Source organism: Notamacropus eugenii, chromosome 1, assembly GCF_028372415.1.
Source record: "Notamacropus eugenii isolate mMacEug1 chromosome 1, mMacEug1.pri_v2, whole genome shotgun sequence".
NCBI classification, from domain to species: domain Eukaryota; kingdom Metazoa; phylum Chordata; class Mammalia; order Diprotodontia; family Macropodidae; genus Notamacropus; species Notamacropus eugenii.
In genome coordinates, this window is record NC_092872.1 from 633267103 (window position 1) to 633290209 (window position 23107).

The following is a 23107-nucleotide window of genomic DNA, read 5'->3' on the forward strand; positions in this document are numbered from 1 at the left end:
TAAGACAGACTCCTTCTAAAACAGAGCAGGACAACTGATGGGACTAGGGCTGGGCATGAGAAGGTTTGCAAAATGATTTTCTTACTTTAACAGTATAGTTACTATCATCACCATTTACAAATAAAGACAGTACAATTAAAGAAAAATTAAGTGACTTGTCCAGAGTCTCACAGCAGAAGCCAGAATTCAAATATGAGGTGTCTCTAAAGTCTTAATGACATTTTAAGCTTTAATAGTATAAAAATGCTCAAAGACTTTTGGAGCACCCTATATTTCTGAGTCCAAGTCCAACAACACTTTGTCCATTATATCATACTGTCCTCAACCACCAGCTCTTCTCTCTCTCTGTCTCCACGCCTCTGTCTGTCTTTCTCCCTCTGCCTCTCTCTCCCCCTCCCTCCCTCTCTCTCTTTCTCTCTCCCCATCTCTCTGTATCTCTCTGTCTCTCTGTCTCTGTCTCTCTCTCCCTGTCTTTCTTCTACTATCCATCTCTCCCTTGCTTTCCTATTCTGTTTCCTCTCTCCCCTACCTTCAGCCTCCCGGAGCATCCCCATCACTAAGCCCTGTAGAGAGTATTCCAGGTTACAAAGATTGTTGACTCTTCTTTCAGAGCCACAGCTTATTTAGCAAGATCTGATTTCTTCTGGCACTCTGCCTTCCCTGGATAGTTAAATCCTCCCTGGGATTCATTCAGTCCTCACTCTTGGAAATGATTCTCTTCATTATCTCACTGGAGAGGGATGTTCGCACTTGAAAGTCTTGATTGACGCTGCTGAGCCATGAAAATACCAGAGCACCAGAACCCAATCACTGAAAAAATCTGTAAAAATTAGCTTCTTTCAAGAAAACTATGGCCAAAGTAGATGCTGCAGGGCAGTCCATCCTTAAATTATTCAGTACAACATCCTACCCCGCAGCAGGAGGCTGAGCTAAATAAATAAATGTAATGCAATCGAAGTGAATAAATGTCATTGAAGAGAACAGCCCTTGCTCTGTCCTTTATCCATTGCATTCCCTTCTTTGTCACCTTCCCTTCCCCTCTAGGCTCCTCCTCATTGTCCTCACTCTCCCTTCCCTATCCTCCCCACCTCACCAAAAAGAAAAAAGATTTTTATCATTTCTCTAAGTATTCTGGAGAATGAGCTGCTTCTGGGCACCTCTTTTTGGGAAAAACATTGACAAGATGGAAAGCATCCAGAGAAGGGTAGCTTAGACACTGTGCCACTAGGTTAGCCCATTACAAGAAAGAAGCAACATACAAAAAGTTCCTTACAGGATTGGATGATGGACTAAATCTAATAAAAAGATAAATACAGAAGTTTCCACTTGGGTTCAAAAAACTAACTTTGCAAGTACAATGTAGAGAAGAATAACTAAAAAAAAAAGTACAACAACCAGTTCATATGAGAAAGATTTGGGGACAATTAAAAAAGCTAATGAAATCTTAGACTGACTTAAGAGAAACCTAACATCCAGAATAAGGAAGGTGATAGTTCCAGCTTTCTGACCTCATCAGATCCCATCTGAAATGCTGCGTTCAGTTCTGAATAATATATTTTAAGAACATCATTAACAAGTTGGAACCCATAAGGCAAGAAGGCAATCAAAATGGGGAAGGAACTAGAATACCTGTCAAAATCACTGGAAGGAACTGGGTATGGAAAAGAGAAGGTTTAGAAGAATATAGTTCCTATATTTGGAGCATCTCAGTGGTGCAATGCATAGAGCACTGGGTTTGGAATCAGGAAAACCTGAGTTCAAATCCAACCACAGATATGGGCTAGCGAAGTGACCCTGGGTAAGTCACTTAACCCTGTTTGCCTCAGTTTCTTCATCTGCAAAATGAGCTGGAGACAGAATGGCAAACCACTCCAGTATCTTTGCCAATAAAACCCCAAACTGGGTCACAAAAAGTCATATGCAACTGAACAACAAGTTCCGATCTTCATATATTTGCTGTCATATGGAAGAAAGTTCAGACTTGTTCACCCAGAGAACAGAAACAGGAGCAATGGTTAGAGTGGTAGATTTAAGTTTGATTTAAGAAAAAACTGGAGCAGAACCAAAACTTTGTACACAGCAACAAACCACAGTGTGTGAAGATTTTTTCTGGTAGACTTAGAACTTCATTGTAATGCAAAGACTTAAAAACTTCCCAATGGTCTTTTAAGGCAAAATGCCTTCCACATCCAGAGAAAGAACTATGGAATTAAATCGCAGATTGTAGAAGATCATTTTCTTCTGTATTACATTTTGGTTTATTATATGATTTCTCCCATTCATTTTAATTCTTCTATACAACATGACTACGGTGAAAATGTATTTAACAGGAACGTGTATGTAGAAACTATATAAAATTGTATGCCATCTCAGGGAGGGAGGAGGTAGATGTGGAGGAGGGAGGAGGAAAGAGGAAAAGAAAAAATCTAGGTTCTATGGTAGTGATTGTGGAACACTGAAAATAAATAAATAAATGAAGACTGCCCAGTAGTTAGACCTGCCCTTTAATGGAATGGACTGCCATGATACAATAAAGGAAAATCGATTTAAAGGAAAGGACCTGATAGATAATCCAGTGCATCTCTTTCTTTTTTTTTCTTAAAGAAAGAAAGGTCCAAAAAAAGTGAACAGACTTACTCTTTAGGGGCCTCTAAGTGGCACAAGGGATAGAGTCCCAGACTTGGAATCAGGAAGACCTGAGTAAAACTCTATCCTCAGATATTCACTAGCTGTGGGACTCACGGCAAGTCACTTAACCCATGTCGGCTTTAGTTTCCTTATCTGAAATGGGAGTAATAATAGCCCCTGTCTCTCAGGGTTGTTGTGAGGATAAAATGAACTAATTATATTGTGAGGATATCATGATATGGGATTTATAAAGAGTTTACCATAATACCTGGCACATAATAATATGTTTGTTTCTAAAAAAAAAAAAAAATCATTTGTAGCCTTAGCTCCTAGCATAGTGTTTCACGCAAAGCAAATACATAATAAGCGCTTATTGATTTGAAACATGCCAAAGGCCACATAGTGAGTGAGTATCACAGCCAGAATTTTAACCTGGGTCCTTTGATTCCAAAGCCTGTTTTGATTCTGTCTGTTTTCGTGCCCTGCCTCTTTTGGAATCGACTGCCTTTGGGAGATTCTGAATTTTCCATCTTTGAGTAGAAGTAGATGACCAGCTTCTGGGAATATTTGAGAGAGTGTCGCTTTCAGGTAGGGGTCAGACTAGACGAACTCTAAAGGCCCCTCCGACTCTCAACTTCCATAAGTTGATATCTTTTCCACACAACTACACCACAGAAGAGCAGCTCCCCATCACAAATTGCATTAGTTAAACTGGGGGAAAATTAAATGCTATGTCATGAACCCAAAGAATCTAGATTAAAAAAAAAAAGAATCCGTTCCAAGGAATGACATCATCAGCCAATTCCTGTGAGGGCAATTTTTCCTTGAAATAACAGTACTGTTCCAAATGGAGCTATCGTTGAGGAGTGTAGGAACTTGGCTTAGAAGGGAGAATTTCATTCAAGTGCTCAGTTTTAGGGGTCCTCAGCCTGCAATTAATATACAATTTTGCTTATTTTTAACTCTTTAGGCCTTCATTCCCGTGCCCTTAAAATGATTGTAAGTCTTCAGAAAAATGAAAAGTAGCTCAATCTAACAAAATAACTGTGAATTTCCATTCAAATCTTTTTATTTTATCTATGAAGGAGGTGAAAGCCAAACAGAATTTTAAAAAGTCGATATTTATATGGCATTGTAAGGTTTGCAAAGCATTTTACTAAAGCAGAAAGAAGTTAAAGAATTTGCACAGGATTACCCAGCTAATGTGAAACTAGATCTGAACTCAGTTCTTAACTCTAGATCCAGTGGTCTCTAGGTTGTCATACGGCAGGGAATGATAGAACCAGACCTAGATCTCAGGCAGTTCGAGAGGGTGCCTTCAAAGTCTGGCTCTAGTATTGTGTTATGTACGGTCTGGGAGGTAAGGCTTAGAACTACACAGAATAGTGTTTCCAGAGCCGTATCTACCTACTCCTGTCTCCTCCCTCTGCTTTCTGCTATTTACAGAAAGCGTCAGGCAGTTATGTGATCAGCTAATTAATTAACCAGATAAAGCCTTCGTATATTACTTGGACACAAGATTCTCTTCCTACTAATGAATAACTTATTCTCTACTTCCATTTCTGTCTCTTCCAAGCCAGTCCAGAGATTCAAGTCCAGAGGTGTCATTTGGAATATTTTTTTAAACCTTCCAGAATTGCAGCTTTCTCATCACTGTTTCTCATGTCTAGATTCTTCCCTCTTTGTTCATGATTTCCATTCACAAGATTCAACTATTCCCTCTTAATGGCCATGTGACTTTTGAAACACTCAGGTGGCATATAAATTCAAACCATAAGAAAATGGCAAGCTGCCAGACTAGACTGGTTATAGCTTGAATACACTTCCCAGACCGCTCCTCCCAGCCAGAAAAAGAAGAAGATGAAAGAAAGGAAAGGTTTGGACAAGTTTGAGAATTCACGGAAATGTCCCCAGCAAGCTAAGAGAGCCTGCCCCTCTTGCCTGGTCAGTCCTAAATGTCATTCCGTTCTGCTGTACCTTTCCTCCACTTTTTCCCCTTTTAGCCTGCACCCTCGAACCCCAGTTTGCATGATCCCACAATGCCTTCTGACTGTCTAAAAACCCCTTCCCACTAGAGTGCTCCATTCAGGCCTGGCTTCCACCAAGTGTCTTATGTTCTCAAATCACTACTCTTTTTTTTTCCCCTACATCCACCAGAACCTTCCTATTATATAAAAACCAGAATGCTTACCCCAGGTTCAAAGGGCCTCACTATGCTGGTAGCCTATCAGTTATTTAGAGGGGCTTTTTTAGTGCTAAAGTCAGGTTGTCAAATTATGTGTTAGATTACACATGCATGTGTATAATTATACATGTGTATATATTATATAATTACACATATATGTATATATATACATGTGTGCATATACATGTGTGTGTAATTATACACATACATGTATAATTACACCTGAATGTGTGTGTGATTACACATGTGTATGCATGCATGTATAAATGCACATATAGTTATATATGTACATGCACGGAAAATATTTGTAAAATGCTTCAGCTAGTCCCTGGCTCACAGTAGGCACTGCATAAATGCTTATCCCCTTTTCTTTGCCCCTTCTTCCTTCATTCCTTCCAGGACCCATAAATGCCATTACGTTGACAACAAGCACAGATTTCAACCCCTCTACAATGCAGTAAGTGGTCTTCAAGCATTGCCATATCTGCCAAAGTCATTACTTTGTAGCCAAACTACTGATGAGCTTCTCCAAACTTAGCTACTTTGGTGTGTGGATAACAGACATAGACTCTATCACTGGGCCTGGCTTGATGGGAACCATCAGAGCTTATGCTCCGTTAGTATAGCTTTCAGTGACCCAGAGTCACTGTCTTTCTAGCCACATCCCTTCTGTCGTATATTTGTAAAACTACTTTTTGAATCCAAATGTAATAAAAACTTTACATTTGTCCCTATTAAAAATGATTTTACAGGATTCCCTCCAAAACTGATCATGAGTTTGTCATTCAGCAAGTTAACTAGCATTCTCATCATTGTGTCATTTATAAATGTGAAAAGTATGCCATCAATGTCTTTGTTCATGCTACTGGTAAAAAGTGTTAAATAGCTTAGGGCCAAGAACAGACCCCTGGACCCTTAGACTCCACTGGGACTTCCTTCCAAACTGACATTGAACCATTAGTGACTACTCTTTGTATTCAATCATTCAATCAGTTCTTTCTTCGTTTACTTATACTATGATCTACTGTAACAAGAATGTTATCCCTAGGAGATTGACACATCAGGTTAATAGCTACAAATTATTACATAATGAAAAATAAATTCCCTAAATCACATACAAATTTAGTTGTAAAATTATAATTAGGCCCCAGATTTACCTGACTCCTCATCTGGTAATTCTTCCATGGTACCCTACTTTATCCCCCTAGAAATGCTGTCCCCGGAGAATAGAACATGGAACAATAGGTGGAAGTCACAGAGAACCAAATTTCATCTTAATGTAAGGAAATATTTCCTAAATATTAGAGTTGTACAAAACAGAATGGGCTACTCCATAAGGCAGTGAGTTTCTCATCCTAAGAAGTATTTATGCGGAAGCTGGATTCTTTGTCAGATAAACTTTTGACTAGATAAACTTTGAGGTCCATTACAGTTCTGAAATTCTGGGAATCTAACATGTCTTTACCATTCCTTCTAGCAGGACTTGGTATTTATTTCCTGTCATTTAATGGGCCATCTGCTCACTCCAACAATTGCCTTCTCTTGTCCACATGGCTACTCCTGACCACACCATCTATATCCAGCATTCATCATGTTAGCCCTTGGATATACAGTATCTTATTTCAGTCTACCCAAAAATGACCTCCCTCTAGTACCTGAAATTCCTAGAAGTCTTCATTATTCCTTGTCTTGTTGCTTATTGATTCTTCATCCTGCCTGAAGGAAGAGAACCTTCATTATTGTCCATTGAGATTATCTCTCTGATCTTCTGCCATTTTCTGTAGAATCTTTCTACCAGTACTAGAAGATGATTTTTTTCTGCTAAAATGAAACTTCGATGAATTTCCTGCCCATTGTTCAATCACAATAATTAGAAATGCATCCTCATTCTAGACACTCACGTACCATTACAACTTAGTTATTAATGGAGTTGACTCCACATGCCAAAGAAAGTTTTCATTAGTATGACTTGTTCTTGATGAAATCAAGCTGGCCAGTAGGGATAGTAATAGTAGCTGCAGCCACAGCAATGGTGGTGGTGGTGATGGTAGTAGTGGTGGTAGGAGTAGTAATGGTGGTGGTGGTGGTGGATGGGGTGTTCAGTGAGGAATAGCACCTCTGGTTATGAGGCCTTGCTGAACCCTTTTCAGTACTGCTCATCTAGCTTTGGGGCCACCTAACTCACTCACCTCTTACCTGTGGCTCCAAGAAGCTACGGCATGCACAGCAGCCACACTTCAATAAACCAACTCAACAGACTGGCTAAACCAAGTTGAGAGTAGCCAACAGACCTCAAACCCATCAGTGAGTTAGGGGGATGTCTACCCCAAGCATGCAAAGACTTCCTTCAGTAGAATGGGCAGATGAGAACAATTTGTTCCAACAGTCATGAAAGTGATTGAAGCAGGTGCTGTGGGATTCTTAGAGCTTGGTCAGACATGGTAGGCACCAGGTCATTCACTGTACCCAAGCCATTGCCAGTCATTTCTAACTTTTGTCCTGCCACTGGACTTGGATGAGTCTGAAAGAGAGGGTGAGGCTGATGACTTTTTGCAACTCTGCCTTTCTTAAATCCAATTCACATTCAAGTCAAAGCTTTCTTTGAAAATGAAGGACAAACAGTAGTAGTAGTCATGGTGGTGGTAGGAGTAATAAAGATAATATTTATATAGTACCTTAAGTTTTGCTAAATTCTTTATATCATTTCATTTCATTCTCACAGGGGAAATTGGTGCTATTGTTATTCTCATTTTACATATGAAGAAACTGAGGCAGATAGCTATTAAGTAACTTACCTAGGGACAAATTTCAATTCAGGTCTTCTTTGACTTGAATTCCAAGACTCTATCCACTGTGCCATTTAGCTACCTTGAAACAGCAACAAATTACCCCCCTTAATCATATATTCTAGATTTTTGCCAGAAACTCCATTCTCTTACCTCTTCTAAAATTAGGATAATTTTTGCCTTTTTCTAGTTCTGAATTTGCTTTCCTATTCCCCATTACCTTTCAAGATCATTGACAATGGCTCAGGAATCACATCTGCTAACTCTTTCCCCATTCAAGGATGTGGTTCATCTAGTCTTGATGTGAACTCATCCCTACTTAACTGGGACTTCACTTCCCTATGAGCCATTTTTGCTCTGACTACTTCAGTCCAGAAAGCATTGCCCTTAGCAAAGAATACTGGCAAAATCAGAGTTGAGCAACTCTGCCTTTATCATTATCCACTATCCACTGATGTCATTCATCCCAAGCAGTAGTTTTGTCCTCCTCTTGATCTTCCACTTTTCCCAACAGAGTGTTTAAAAGAAAAAAAAAAAAGAAAAAGCTATTTGCTATCCTTAATTTTCCTTGCTATCTCAATTTATTCTGAGCATTAACTAACCTAGCACCATTCTTCCAGAGCAGTGGCATACTTTTTGTATTCATATTCCATGTTTTCTATGTCTTTTTTAAAGCTGTTGTTTGGTAAGTCCCTTATGTATCTACATCAGTATCTTTAAACATTTCTTCCTTTTCCTTCCTCTATTTTGGTTATCATAACCATCATTATTTGTTTCATCTTATAATTGATGGAGCTCAGCTAGAAAGAATCCTGGCACAAGTTGCTATCTCACGCAGTTGTTTAACATTCAACTGATTATTGGCCAGGTCGATAAAATGGTTACTTTTTGTATTTGGATGAAACTGTTGTTCTGTAAGCTCATCTTCAGTGGGCTCACTTAAATCATCTTTGAGATAACCCCAGGAGCAGATGGGTGGACAGGAATGATATGTACTTCATATGATTCCCACATGGTTTTGATTATTTCTACCAAGATCTCTATATTTCAAGAGCTTTTCATTCCTTTTGGAGATTATGAGTATTTAATATGGTGGCATCCATTTAAAAATGTTTTCCTTTTTACAAGTTATGTTATATCCAAACAATTGTGGGTAGAAATTTTGTCCTTGATGATGCTCCAATTTATTTGTTGAATTATGAAGAATATTTTGTATTAGTGGTATGTGGATTTGCATCTAGTAATTCATGGGGGATAATGAACTTCTGGTGTGTATAATTCTGTTTACTTGATCCTCTTTCTAGATATTTGATAGGCATCAAATTTTTATAGCTTTCAATGATATGTTGCACAGTTTCTACTATTTCCATATAAAATCGATGTTGGCTGAAGCCTGCCCCTTGGCAGAGGAGTGATGATCTAGAGATGTAGAATGAGGCATATTTTCAGAAATGGCCATTGTGTTGATTTATTTTGCTTGACTATACTTATTTTTGTAATTTTTGTGAGAAACAGGGCTTGGAAAGTTATAGATAGGAAAAAGAAAATAAAAATCAGGGATAAAACATTTTTAAAACACAGAATAAAACAAAAGTCTGTCAAATATAATATGTACTAAAAAAACTGTATATAACTTAAGTTTACAGGTTTGTGTAAAATACTCTTATTACTTGAATGTTGAAATGTTTTTGTTTGTTGATAAGTTCATAAGAAAGAAGAAAACTAACAAATAAGGATATTTGAGATTTTTACAAGGATTTATCATCTCCTCATTTATGAAAGATATTAATCTTCTTGTGTGTAATTCCAACCATGTCTTGTCTTGATAAGTATTCAGTACACGATAAATTTTTGAAGCCTACAATGATGAGTTTCACAGTTGCTAATGTTTCTCTGCATTCGTGGTATTGATCAGTAAATCTGAGCTCTTGACAGACAATCTTTCTATGATTTCTAGTGGCAATAAATTAATTCTGAATCAACATTTTAAACTCTTCATTTCTATTAAGAAATACATGTGACTCAGCCACATCTTTTTCCTCACACCGTTGGTTGAATTCACACAGATGTTGCCCCGGAGGGTCTTTTTAATCTGCATGTGGGTATAAATCATCTTGTTACCATCACCATTATTATCATCATTGTTATTATTTGGCAGGGTATTGTTTTATGCAAACTCTTTCCTGTTGATAAGACTTGCCAAAATGCCTAGTAGATGTTCAATAAATATTTATTGATGATGACAACGATGCTAATAAACTCGGGATCTAAATCCAAGAGCAGGGAAGTAGAAAATAGAGAGAGGATCTCATAGAGTCTTCAATAAATTTCTTAGTTAGGCAAAAGTGCAAAGAAAGGGTTAGAAAATATATTTCCAAGTAGTCTGAGAAAAGAGAAAGCTGTATGCCTCTTACTTAGATAGCGGAAGTGATTGAGTTTCTATAAAGCCTTAGTTCTTCATTTGGGGAGAAGTTAGGCTTAATGCAAAGAGATAGCTAAGCAAACTGGGTTTTATTTTCAATCACAGCTTAAAGAAGAAGAGTTTCTGTCGTGGTTGTAAGCCAAAAGAAGTATTCCTTGCTCTTCAACCAAATATTATCGCTATAAATTCATTCTTCTTCAGTAGGACTGGTCCCACTACACCCCTTCCTGCTAGTGAATGCAAAGCTAGATCAGCATTGTTTATGTAAATCTGAAGGAGCCTAGATCTAATAAAAGTAACACAAACAATAAAGAGCAACCTTTTGGATAGCACAAATAGGTTAACATTGCCAAATGTTTATATTTAAAATATTCAAAAAGGATGTATTCAGGCTGCAACTAAATTTGTTTTGTTTTGTTTCCCAATTCATCATCATTCACCCTCTTTCCGTGGCCACCAATCAAAGGGGACAGGATTTCCTCATGAAGTTGATTGCTCTTGACGAAACCTAGAAACATCAATTTTAGATTAAAAAAGAGAGAGAGAGAAGCAGGAACCCAGGACCTGAAGGTGAAATTCAAGGCTCTCTCAGAAAATCCAGAACATCTGGTCACAGTTGCTTATAAATACAATGAACAAAAGGTCTATAGGAAAATGAAGGTCTATGAAATATTTCTGGCCTGCCTAGATTCACTGCTTAATTGAAGGGTACATTCTAACTACTCTATCAAACTGGATAAAAAGAATGTAGTCACTTTTAATGGAAGGATAGCCCTTCATCTGAAATGTCTGGACCCAATTAGAACAAGCTGGCAGGATTAACAGCTGTTTGCTAATAACCCAGAATGCTTACACTGGATTTTCACAATAGGTTTACTTCATCAGTCCAGTTGCACGTATGTTTTGTGGCTTTCCTATAAAATGCATAGCCAGGGGCTAGGTAATTTCAAGCAGCCTCAAATTGTGATTGGAAACATATTTAGATTAAAAAACAGAATCAACCCTACTTTGACCACAGGAAAGACATTCTTAGCATATATGCAATAAAATTTTATTCAAAATTGTACTTGATGTATTTAGTTGAATATTTTAAAATACTGGATCCAGAAAAAACCAAGTAAAATCCAAGTTTCCCTTCCACCACGAATACTAGTGTTACCTAAAAGACCTCCCTCTTACAAAGTTGTTTCTAATGTAATATAAACCGTAACTTAATAATAGCAATAACTGTTTAGTTGTTTTGTGTCTTCTTCAAGTCTCTATTTTCCCTGTGCATATATGAAGTTTTACTGCCATCAGTGGCCTCTCTATACTATATGCAGTCAGAGTCAGTATACATAAAGGTGAACAGTGGGGTTTTTTCCTCTTGATCCATTATATTGTGTAACCACTTCTAAGGTAGAGCAACAACACCCTGTGGTCTCTGGAACCCTGAGGGGTATCCCAGTGAGAGAAAGAGTTCTACTGGAAACAGCACAGACCCATAGATACACAAGGGACACAATGATGCACATTATTACCTCATTCTCTTTGTGTCCATTCTTCTTGTAACGGGCCTCCATGTGTATTTATCTTCTACTACAAGAACCTCTTACTTTTCAGAAAAAGTATGGACCAATCAACTTGCTGTAAAGTGAACCTCTTTAAAACAAATCTCATTTTCCTGTTTAGTATCATTACAAAATCAAGAGCTCTATTCACACACACACACACATGCACACACACACACATACATACACACACACACACACACACACACACACACATACACATACACTTCAGTCTACAAGACTAAAAACTATTGGTGGAAAAGGCATTTCAGAGTGGCCAGCCCTATGACTACTGGTCACTGTGGCATACTGGCATAGTACCTCTGGTTACTAGAACTTGTTGTCCCTAAGTAGATCCATCACCTTTCCTTAGCAGTCCTTCTTTAACTCTGCTATAGTCTCTGCATCAGTCATCCCCTTCCCTCATTGCCAGATTATAATAGGACAAAAACATTTTTAGAATTCAAAGAACTTGCAAATTGTCTACTCCTACTTTCTCATTTTCCAGATGAGAAAACTGAGGCAAACAGTATTTAGAAGAGGGAGTAGGACCCACAGCTTCCTAATTCTTAATCCAGGGTTCTTTCCAATATATCATCCTTCTGACTTCACCCATGCTGGAGTATCCTCTGATTCCACACTTATAACTTCCTGAGTAGTGGTTCTTAAGCTTTTCTGAATCATGGGAAAGCCCATGAACCCCTCCTCAGAATAATGGGGTTTTTTGCCTATTTTTTCTCCCTTCCCATCCCAGACTAGATAAAGTTACCATTCAACATAGTTATGGATATGGATATGGATACAGATGTAGATGTAGATATAGATATATGTAAAAACCATACTATCCTTTAATTTTCAATTCTTTCTCTAGAGGTAGATAGAATCTTCCGTTATAGGTCCTTTGTAGTTGATTTGAATATTTATAATATTAAGGATTACATGAGTATTTGTATACTTGAGTATAATATTTGAATATCTATAATATTGACTATTTGAGTATAATCCTCAAAATAACTTAGTTGCTCACAGTTATTCTTCAAACAGTGTTGATGTTATTATTTACAATGTTCCTCTGGTTCTGCTCATTTCTCTGTTCATTATTTCATGCAAGTCTTTCCATGTTTTTCTAAAGACAACCAGCTCATCATTTTTTTTTTATAGCACAGTAGAATTCCATCACAATCGTACACTACAACTTATTTACTCATTCTCTATTGATGGGCCTCTCCTCAGTTGCCAGTTCTTTGCCACCACAAAATAATGTTTTTCAATGCACAAAAATAAAATGCATAGAATTACAAAGGAAACAAATTATATTGAAGTATAGTTGTCAAAATATTCTGGGGAAAAGGTCACAGATCCCAGCTTATGAACTCCTGCTCTATGATCCTGCTTCATGGACCCTTTTCTCTGGGTATTTAAAATGTTTAATAAAGCTAGGCTACAACATTTACCACTAGGTGCCAAAACATAATTCTTTAAGTTCAAGAATTTGATTTATAATAAAATTAGAACATTCTCTCTTAATTAATTTCGTAAGTTTGAAATTGGCCATAGCAATTCTTCAATTAACAAAGGAATGGTTATTTTTTTTATTTGGGGAGAGGTTTTTGCTTGCCATCTCCCCTCCTAATCCTCTGTGCTCACCCAGCCCAGAACAAACTCACTTTTAGCAGAATTAGCCTGGTAGCAAAGAAAAGGGCAAGGCCTCTCAGAACTGGTATAGAAGGAAAATTGGTCAAGTCAAGTCAACAGCATTTGTTAAATGCTAATTATGTGCTAAGCACTGTTCTAAGCACTAGGGATACTAAGAAAAGGAGGGGATTGATCCCTGCTGTCAAGAAGCTCACAGTGGAATTCCTAAAGATACTTGATCGAAAATGCTATCCATATCCAAAAAGAGAACTATGGAGTCTGAATGCAGATTATTTTCTCTTTTTCTTCTTTTCTCATGATTTTTCCCTTTTGCTCTGATTCTTTTTTCCCTGCATGACTAATATGGAAATATGTTTTAAAAAGAAAGCTCACAGTCTAATGTGGGGAGCAGTCATCCAACAAAGAAGTCTCTATGAACCCTATATAGGATAAAGTGGAGATGATCTCAAAGAGAAGGCACTAGCTTTTAGTGGAATCAGGAAAGTCTTCCTGCAGAAGGGAGAATTTTAGCTGGGACTTGAAGGAAGCTAGGGGGCAGAGGTGAGAAGTGTGATAAGTCCAATCGTGGAGAACTTGGTATAAGGAAACAAATGCCAAAGTTGGAGTCAGAAGACCTGAGTTTGAGGGTCAGCTCTGCTACTTAATTCCTGTGTCTTTGGGCAAGTAATTTCGCTTCTCCCTATTTCAGTTATCACCATTATTATCAGAGCTAATGTTTATATAACACTTACTTTGTGACAGGTACTGTGCTATGTGCTTTACAATTTTCTTCTAATTTGATCCTTACAACAATCCTGGGAGGTAGGTGCTCTTTTCATCCCCATTTTACAGATGAAAAACTGAGGCAAACAGAGGTTAATTGATTTGCCCAGGGTCAGACCACCTCATAAGTGTCTAGGGTCAAATTTGATCTCATGACTTCCTGATTACAGACTTAGGGTTATAGCCACTGTACCACCTAGCTGCCACTGGGAAAGGAAAGGTAGACTCACCAACTGATTTTCTCAGGTTCTTGCCCCTCTAATATTCTTAGTTTGATTCTATATCCTTCCTTCTTGTCTTTTGAGAATGGGAAGAAGGAAGCAGTAATTATCTGCTTCCCCTGGAAACTGCCTAATCGCTAGGCAAGTTTAGAATTTACTAAGTCACTTCCTGGTGCTGCCTTGCTGTAGGATGAGGCTATCAATTTCTGCCTCTTATTCAATACTTCAAGGGTCCATGCTTTTTGTGGTGTGACTTGTCCCTCTGCAAACATAGCCTGTGTACCTTAGTAGGTTCTCATCACAAGTTCATGTAGCTGAAATTCTTATCACCTATAGAACCTGGCTGCCATTTTATCACCTCAGGTTGACCCTCTGTGAACCTGACTAGATAGACTCCAAACTACAATTATACCGCTCCCTTCAATGAACCTTTACTCAGTCCCTTTCTAACTCAACAGGGCCTGCCTTCCACAACCCAAAGTCATCTCTACGCCATATTGAAGCATCAAAATAGGACTTTAGGGAAAGAAAATTTAGTCATTACTACTATAAAAAAAAACTCACACTTACCTGGCACTTTAAAGGGTTACAATGTGCTATCCCTAAAATTACCCTTTGAGATAGGTAACACAATTATTATCCCTGTTCCACAAAGGAGGAAGCTGAGGAGATTTACCCAAGGGAGCATCAATCTGAACTGAAGCCAGCCTTGAGTACCAGCTCTGTGCAAGGCACTCCAGTGAGAAGGCTGTGAAGCCATGTCACAGTACTCAAATACATTTCTATGCCACTTAGAAGTTTTAAAATTATTTTCCCTACATTGCTCCTGAATGTAAGTAATGCAGGAAAACTGAGACTTAAAGAGATCCAATAACCATAGATCTTACAACCAATATCAGAGCCCAGCAGTCCTCCCCAGCCCCACTCCCAGCTCCAAATCACAGCTTGAGTGGGATCTGTTCTGATGCAACACAGCCAGTTTTTCTCCAAAACAATGCAAAACTCTATCAGTGCTGGCGCCAGCAGTAGTAGCTGATAGATCAAGGCCGTGCTCCAGCTCCTATGCTAGGCTGTCATCTCTTCCACCATCAGGAGACATCCTCTTTCCTTGTGTACATTAGACACTCCCTAAGGCCTTCCAGGCCTCTGTATATATAGAAGCTTTCTCGGGCCCCCTAGATAAACAAACACAAAATAGCCTTAGTGGTTAAAAGTCATATTAGTGGAACATGGTCAATTGAATTCAACTAACATTTAATAAACACCTACTGTTTGAAAGTCACTACGTTAGGTATTGAGGATATAGAAATTTTAAAAGGATATAGAATAGGACAAATTCAAACAAGTATAATACATGTTAGGGATTACCAGATCACTGGAGAGATTCAGACAAAAAATACTCTAGTGATATTTGGGAAGGCAAGGGAAGGACATGTGGTTGATGTGATCCTTGAAGGAAAAAATATTCCAACAAGTAGGGATGAGGTATAGAAGGTTAGTGGAAAGAGTAGGGGACTAAAAGTTAGTAAACCTCATTTTAAGCCTTGTCTCCACCACTTACATGGCCTAGAATTTTAAGCATTGTGCCTCAGTTTCATCATCTATGAAACTCAGATCATATCAACTACCTCCTCCATTTTCTAGCATTATCATGAGGATTATATGCCATGGTATCTTCATACAAGATATTCCATCCCCAAAATTTGGGCATTCTCACATGACTGCCACCCATACCTAGAATGCTCTCCCTTCTCATGTCTGACCCCTGGCTTCCTTTAAGTCTCAGCAAAAATCCCATCTTCTACAGGAAGTCATTTCTGCTCCCTCTTAATGCTAGCATTTGTTCTCTGAGATTCTCTCCAATTAATCTGTATTTAACTTACTTGTGCACAGTTGTCTGCATAAGTTAGACTGTGAGTTCCTGGAGAGAAGGGTCTATTTTTTTTTATTTTTTTTTTATATTCCCAGAACTTTGCCCAGTACCTGACACATAGTAAGCACAACATACATGCCTGTTGACTTGACTTGAGCTTTGCCAACAAGTGATAGGTGAGGAACAGAAAAGCAGCTACCAGCAGAGAAGTGACTTTGTGTCGCACCTTCAAGGCCCAAGAAATCAAGGCCAGACCTCAGTCCAGATTTAGGAATGGCCCCAAGCATGTGGCTTTTCCTCTTCATTGCTTCCCTTCTGAGTTTCTATCATTCGGTGCCCACTGTCTCTCACAGATATTGCATGCATTGGCAGGAGAAAATGGCCCTGGTTTATGTGTAGACTGTGATATTTTGATTATTCCTGATTTTGCCTTCTGTTGAGATGTTATGAGTGTTATTGTTTTTTCCTTCTCTTAAGTCAGCCAGTCGTCTGTAATCATTTTAAGTACCTACCAGGTACTGGTACTTCATTAAGTACTTGGGGATACAAAGAAAGATAAAAGATAGTCCCTGGTCTCAGGGGGTTCACAGTTTAATGGGGGAGACATTGTATAAACAAGATAGAATATAAAGGCTAAATCAGAGCTAATAAATAAAGCTAAGGCACTAGCTGACATTAAGGGGATCAGGAAAAGCTTCTTGTAGAAGATGAGATTTTAGCTGGGATTTGAAGGAAGTCAGGAGGCAGTGTCATCTAGGTTTAAATATCAGCCAGTGAAAATTCCTAGAGTCTGGAGATGGAGTATCTTGTGAGGGACAAGAAGGAGGCCAGTGTTACTGTACTGTGGAGGGGAAGAAGGTGTAAAAAGATTGTCAAAGTACGACAACTGCTTTGAATGCCAGACAGAGGATTTTAAATTTGATGCTGAAGATGATAGGGAGCCACAAGGAGTTTATAAGGCGGGGGATCAGACCTATACTTTAGATCATTTTGACAGCTGAGTGAAGGGTGAACTGGAGTGGGAGTGGAGCACGACCAGCAGGCTACTGCAATAGCCCAGGAATGAGGAGATGAGAAGCTGCACCAGAGTGGTAGCAGTGTCAAAGGAGAGAAGGGATTGCATGAAAGAAATATTAGGAAGGTAAAACTGACAGGTCTTAGCAAGAAGTTCAACATGGGTGATGAGAGAGATCGAGGAATCAAGAATCACACCTTGACCAGAATAACTCCAAGTTGCAAGCCTGGGTGACTAGGAAGTTGGTGTTGACCTCAACAGTAATAGGAAATTAAGGAAGAGGGGAGGGTTTGAAGGGAAAGATAAATGATTAATGTTTGATTGTAATTTCATTTGTCTTGTCATCTAGCAAATGATTTGTATTTAAGAGTTCATGGTACGGTGGTGATTGATTTTGTGTAATTAAGAAGATTGGTGGTGGGAACTCAGTGCCTTCCACTAATATCTCAGATAAAAGACATGTCTCTTTTTGTCGTTTAAAGTCCTTCACAGTCAGAATTCAGATTACTTTTCCAGGCTTGTTGCATATTAAATATCTCCTATCTCCCTGTATTTGCACAAATTGTCCCCATATCTGAAATGCCTCCCCTCCTCGCTTCTGTCTTTTAGAATCCCTGATTCTTCAACAACTCAGTTCATGTGCCACCTTCTATTAAAAGTCTTTATGATCCCCCAGTTGTTAGGGCCTTCTTCCCTATATTACTTTGTATTTGCTTCTGTATATATTGCCTTCACTTATCTTTGTACATGTTCTTTATCCCAAGAAAACTATAAGTTTTTTGAAGACAGGGACTGATTTTGGTTTCATTTTTGTATCTTTATAGTGCCAAGAACATAGATCCTTGCTGAATAAATAATAGATAATACATGTTGACTTGGTAAATAAATTGCTGTTTAATTTCCTCTATAAGCTTTTAAAAACACTGTTGGTTATCACTCTTGGGGGCAGCCTCAGTAAATGCAACAAGATTGAGTACACCATCTCTAGCAGTATCTGTAATTCTGTGATTCATCTGTACTCTTAACCTTAGATTTTCCTATTGGATCTCTCATAGAGGTCACTATCAGGTCAAATTTGAAGAATTTTATTTTGTATGTACTGGGTATGCTGGACTTATGAAGCTCATTTAACAAATAATTTACAGAATTTGGGAAATAGATGGAATGCCACTGAAAAGTCTTAAGTAATATTCAATACACATCATGATTGTTGATAATTAAAAACAGATGGCAAAGTATTTTTACTGTAATGTGGGGTTTTTCAGTGACAGTTTTCTTCTCATTTTGAAAAATCCCTGATTTCATCAATGCTTCCTCCACTTATGCAGATGGCAACCCCTCAATGACTTATTAGACATTGTATGAGTTGCAATAACCAGTAAAGGCATCATCTAGTGGCCAATTATCTGTTGGTGAGTCTCTTTACACTTAACCAGACTTGTTCTCAGAGGACAGCACACAGTTTACCATTATATCCTTTTCAAAGTCATCAGCTGGCATCAGCCAAAAATGGCAATCTGCTTCATAACAGCTATCGTAGCATGAGGGTCATTTCAGTGCCATCATGAGCCAAGAAATGAGTCCTCCTATGATAGAACCCCCTGCCAAGTATTGGCAATTTTGTTCCCCAAAATGGTCAGACTTCCTTAAAGACTTCTCTAGACAACTTCATATACCTTGAATGCAGGAAAAAAATTGTAATGAAATTTAGCCAAGTCAAAATGGAACCATTTAAAATAAAGATTCAGGGTTACTTTTTCATCCTGTCTACTAGAACAAGAAATTGTTTTTCAAGTTTGGGGGCCTTCACACCTTCTCAGAAAGCCTTATTCTATTTCTGCTGCTATATGAGTACTATGTTCTAAGTATTATATATACTTAGAAAAGTTATACATGGACAAAGTCACAGTTTTGTGGGCTAGTCCTAAGTTCTGACCTTTATTTTCCATTTCTTGGCCATGACTCTCATCAAATCATTTAAATCTTTCTTGGTCTCAGTTTTCCTTGTAGTATAAATTAGGATTCAAAGGCACTGAGGGATAGCCAAAGATTCTCTTTTTTTTCCCCCACTTAATATTATTTTATTTTTTTCCCAAGTACATGTAAAGATGGTTTTCAACATTCACTTTTATAAGATTTTGAGTTCCAAATTTTTTTCTCCCTTCCCTCTCTACTCTCCAAAATGGCAAGCAATCTGATATAGGTTATACATATACAATCATATTAAACATATTTTCACGGTAGTTATGTTGTAAAAGAAAAAAGGAGAAAATAGTCTGCTTCAGTCTGCATTCGGACTCAGCAGTTCTTTCTCTGGATGTGGATAGCATTTTCCATCATAGCTAAATCTACCAAATTTGATCATTGCACAATGTTGCTGTTACTGTATACAATGTTCTCCTGGTTCTGCTCACTTCACTCAGCCTCAGTTCATGCAAGTCTTTCCAGGTTTTTCTGAAGTCTGCCTGCTCATCACTTCTTATAGCACAATAATATTTCCTTACATTCATATACCACAACTCTTTCAGCCATTCTCCAATTAAGCAAAGACTCATAAGTTTCATGGTGATAACATGAAATGGGAAAATATAATAACTGTGGTAGCTTAGAGAGGGTCATGAATAATCCTGTAATTTCTACATCACCTTTTTACTTAGTATTTTACATAATTTCTGAAGATCATTGCAATAATAACAATAATAAAATATCTGGCATTTGTATAGGACTTTACGGTTATGGAGGAGGATTATAGAGCTAAACTTGGAAGGGAACTTAGAGGCAATTGGAGTACAACTCTCTCATTTTACAAATAAGGAAACTGAAGCCCAGAGAAGTTAAACAATTGCTAAGGATCATATAACTAGTCAGTCTCTAAAGATGAAATTTGAATGCAGGTTTTACTGCCTCTTTGTCCAGTGTCCTATCCACCACACCACACTGCCTCAAAGGCAAGGGAGGTTGTGATTTGCCTGTGATGACACAGGTAATAAATATCAGGGTCAGGATTTGAACCTGAATCCTCTGATTTCTTTTCACTCCAGTGCTGTTTCCACTGTGTTGTGCTGCCTCCTATTCTCCATTCGTTATCTCATTTGATCTTCATAACAACTCTGTGAAGCAGGTTGTCCAAATATTCTTCCCATTATACAGATTTGGAAAGGGAATCACAAAAAGCCTAAGTGGGTCCAGCATCACACAATTAAATGAAGACACTAAGAATCTAACCAAATCCTCTGAATGTCTGTCCAGTAGGGACATCACATTCGTTGAGGTGTTTTGTTACCCTAAATTCCATTAACCTTGTGGGGGCTGCCATTGGACATCTCTGGTACTCAGATCAATTGAGGCACTCTTTGTTCACACCAAACTGTGGAAACATCATTTTCATATAAAAGTCAGACTTAATTACTTCAGCATCTATTAGGTGTCTACTATGTACAAAACACTTTACACAGCACTGGGTGGACAAAGATGAAAAATGATACAGTCACCACTTGCTAGGAGCTTTGCAAAAGAATAAGGATGTTACATACACAAGTATAATTCCATGTACATAGTATTGATGGTGGCAGGGAATCAGAGTAAAAGGGTGAAGGTATGGAAATCGGGAACTCTTCTTAAAGGAGGTGTCATCTGCATTAGACCTTGAGAGAAAAAGAATGACTTCTGCAGTAATTAGTACAAATTATGTTCCCAATATGGGGTACAGACTGTTTGAATGGGCTCACATAGGAGAGGGTTCAGCATGAGATTCAGAAGCTATTAATGGTCTGATTTGACTTGTACACAAATGGAAATAGTATATTAGGAGGATAGAAAATGGATTCTAATCAGCTTGTTGAGAAAATCATTATCATCTAGGTAATGAGAAGTTATGGAAAACATTTAAATAGGAGAGTGACATGGTCAGACCTATGCATTACGAAGAGCATTCTTCTAGCTTTATAGAGGATGGATTTAGAGAGGGAAAAGGTCAGTCAGAAAGTTAGGGCCTAATCTAGGGTTATTGAGGGAGGAATAGAAAGATCTAGCTAAAGGTGAGAGATAGGGTGATGATAGAATGAATGGGACTGAGTATTTAATTGATTTGGGATGGGAATAAAAGAAGAGGGGAGATTCAAAGATATCTCCAAGTTTTATTGATGTACCACAGCACACCACTGTCTCAGCTATACATGGCAATCTCCTCTACATTGGATTATGTGATATGTATCTCAGGTCAACCATCGGGGAGACCAGGGGGTACGGAGTTGGGCACCACATTTACTATTGTGAACAATCCTTGGTAGACATCACCCAGGGTGATAATTTGCAGAGTTGCAATTATTAACTCTTTTGTTGTTTTCCTTTTCTTTCCACCTATGCCTAATAGACTGAACATTCAGACTTGAAACTTTGATATCAAAATCAGTATTCATTTAAGTCATGATGTCATTCTTTTGATCCAATGATAAATTTATGTCTTAACTTAGAGTTCCACAAGCTGGCCTCACAACTTGAACCACAAAAAAAATTAAATTAAAAAAGAAAATGGGGGGAGGGGATCCCTCAGAAGTTCAAAAATCCAGTGTCAATATTCCCATGGAGATTCTAATTCCATAATAATGTTTTTCCAAGTGTTAATTCTCTGGATAGACTCTGGTCTATAACTACCATTTTTCTCAGCCCACCTCAAAAATTTTGGTTAACCATCTTGCATTACCATTCTGATGTCTTCTCTAATCTCCAAATAAAGTAGTAATTGAACAAGATTTTTCTGGGTTGTCTTTCTGCAGCAATAAATAAAACACTGTTCATTTTACAGGAAAGTTCATTAATAGACATCTTTGTTAGAATGCATCTATTCTGTAAAGCAGGATATCTGGTTTATTTTTAGCTTGTAATGGGAGTACATTTTGAAACACATTCAATTAAACATTCTGAGGCAAATACAGTAGTTGGCTTGGGCATATTAATTCACACAAGTTGGCTTGTCCAGTCATACTGGCGTGATATGAAATGGTATTGTGACAACAGTGGGTAGAAGCTGAAGAGTGGTCGGTTTTGGCTCAACGAAAGGAAAAACTTCCTGATGATTACAGCTATCCAGCAGCGGAATGAAGTGGTGGGTTTCTTTTTACTGGAAGGCTTCACTTTCATATTGTTCCAGTCAAAATGGCCTATTTGCTCCTTGCTCAGAAAGGTTGCAGCTAGTATCAGAGCTGGCACCCAAACACTAGTTTTCTGACTCCAGATCCAAAACTCTTTCCACTCCCAGGAGAGGGGGAAGAAAATGACTGGGGGGTAAGGAGGGGAGGAGAGTGAGCTCTTGCTCAGATGTATAGAAAGAAAAGCTTTCTTCACAAACAGTAATTGCCCAAGAGTGGAATGGGCTGCCTTAAAAGGAAACAAGTACCTGTCATTGCAGTCTTCACAAGGGAACTGGATGTTAATTTGTCAGGGATATTACAGACATACACTTATGTCCAAGGGATCTTCCCCTTCTAGAATGTTAGGATGTTATACATAACGACAAATCCTCTGAGTCATAACAAAGGGAAAATGTTCCCCTCATGGCTTTTTAATAGAATATTGAATGGATGATGCTTTCAAAAATACCTTGATTTCAAAGGAAAGAAGTCCCAGAGCAATTATTAACAACTTGTTTTGATCCCAAAAAAATTTGGAAGAGTAGATGGCTTTCTAGCTTAAGTTATATTGAAAGAAACTCACACACCTTACTGAGTTTCTTACCTGGATAAATAATTTTTACATTGATTATCCTTTTAAAAATTCATTCTTTTGCATCATTTAATATAAGTTCCAATACCTACTTCAATATTGCCAATATCTGTCATTTCAACCGTATGGGTCCTCTACCAATCAAAAGTGAAACACTTCAATAGCTTAGTATGCCACTTAGTGAATAGTCATGACAAAAAAAATCACCTAATGGCCAAGTCTCTGGTGATATCTTTCCAAATATAGCTAAGATGATTTTCAAATGATAAAGGCCCCATCTGTCAACAA

The 23107-nt window shown here is 38.1% G+C and overlaps 1 protein-coding gene across 4 annotated transcripts in view; it reads left to right on the top strand.

Moving 5' to 3' along the window:
• Window positions 1-23107, top strand: part of ANTXR1 (ANTXR cell adhesion molecule 1) — a 308995-nt gene that overhangs the window by 239886 nt on the left and 46002 nt on the right. The window contains exon 19 of one of the 4 annotated variants that reach the window (XR_011972694.1): window positions 611-16489. The exons of the other annotated variants lie outside the window; for them this stretch is intronic. The gene's annotated coding sequence lies outside the window, so the exon portion shown is untranslated. Of the gene's footprint in view, window positions 1-610; window positions 16490-23107 lie in introns of those variants that run through there. 4 annotated transcript variants of the gene reach the window in all.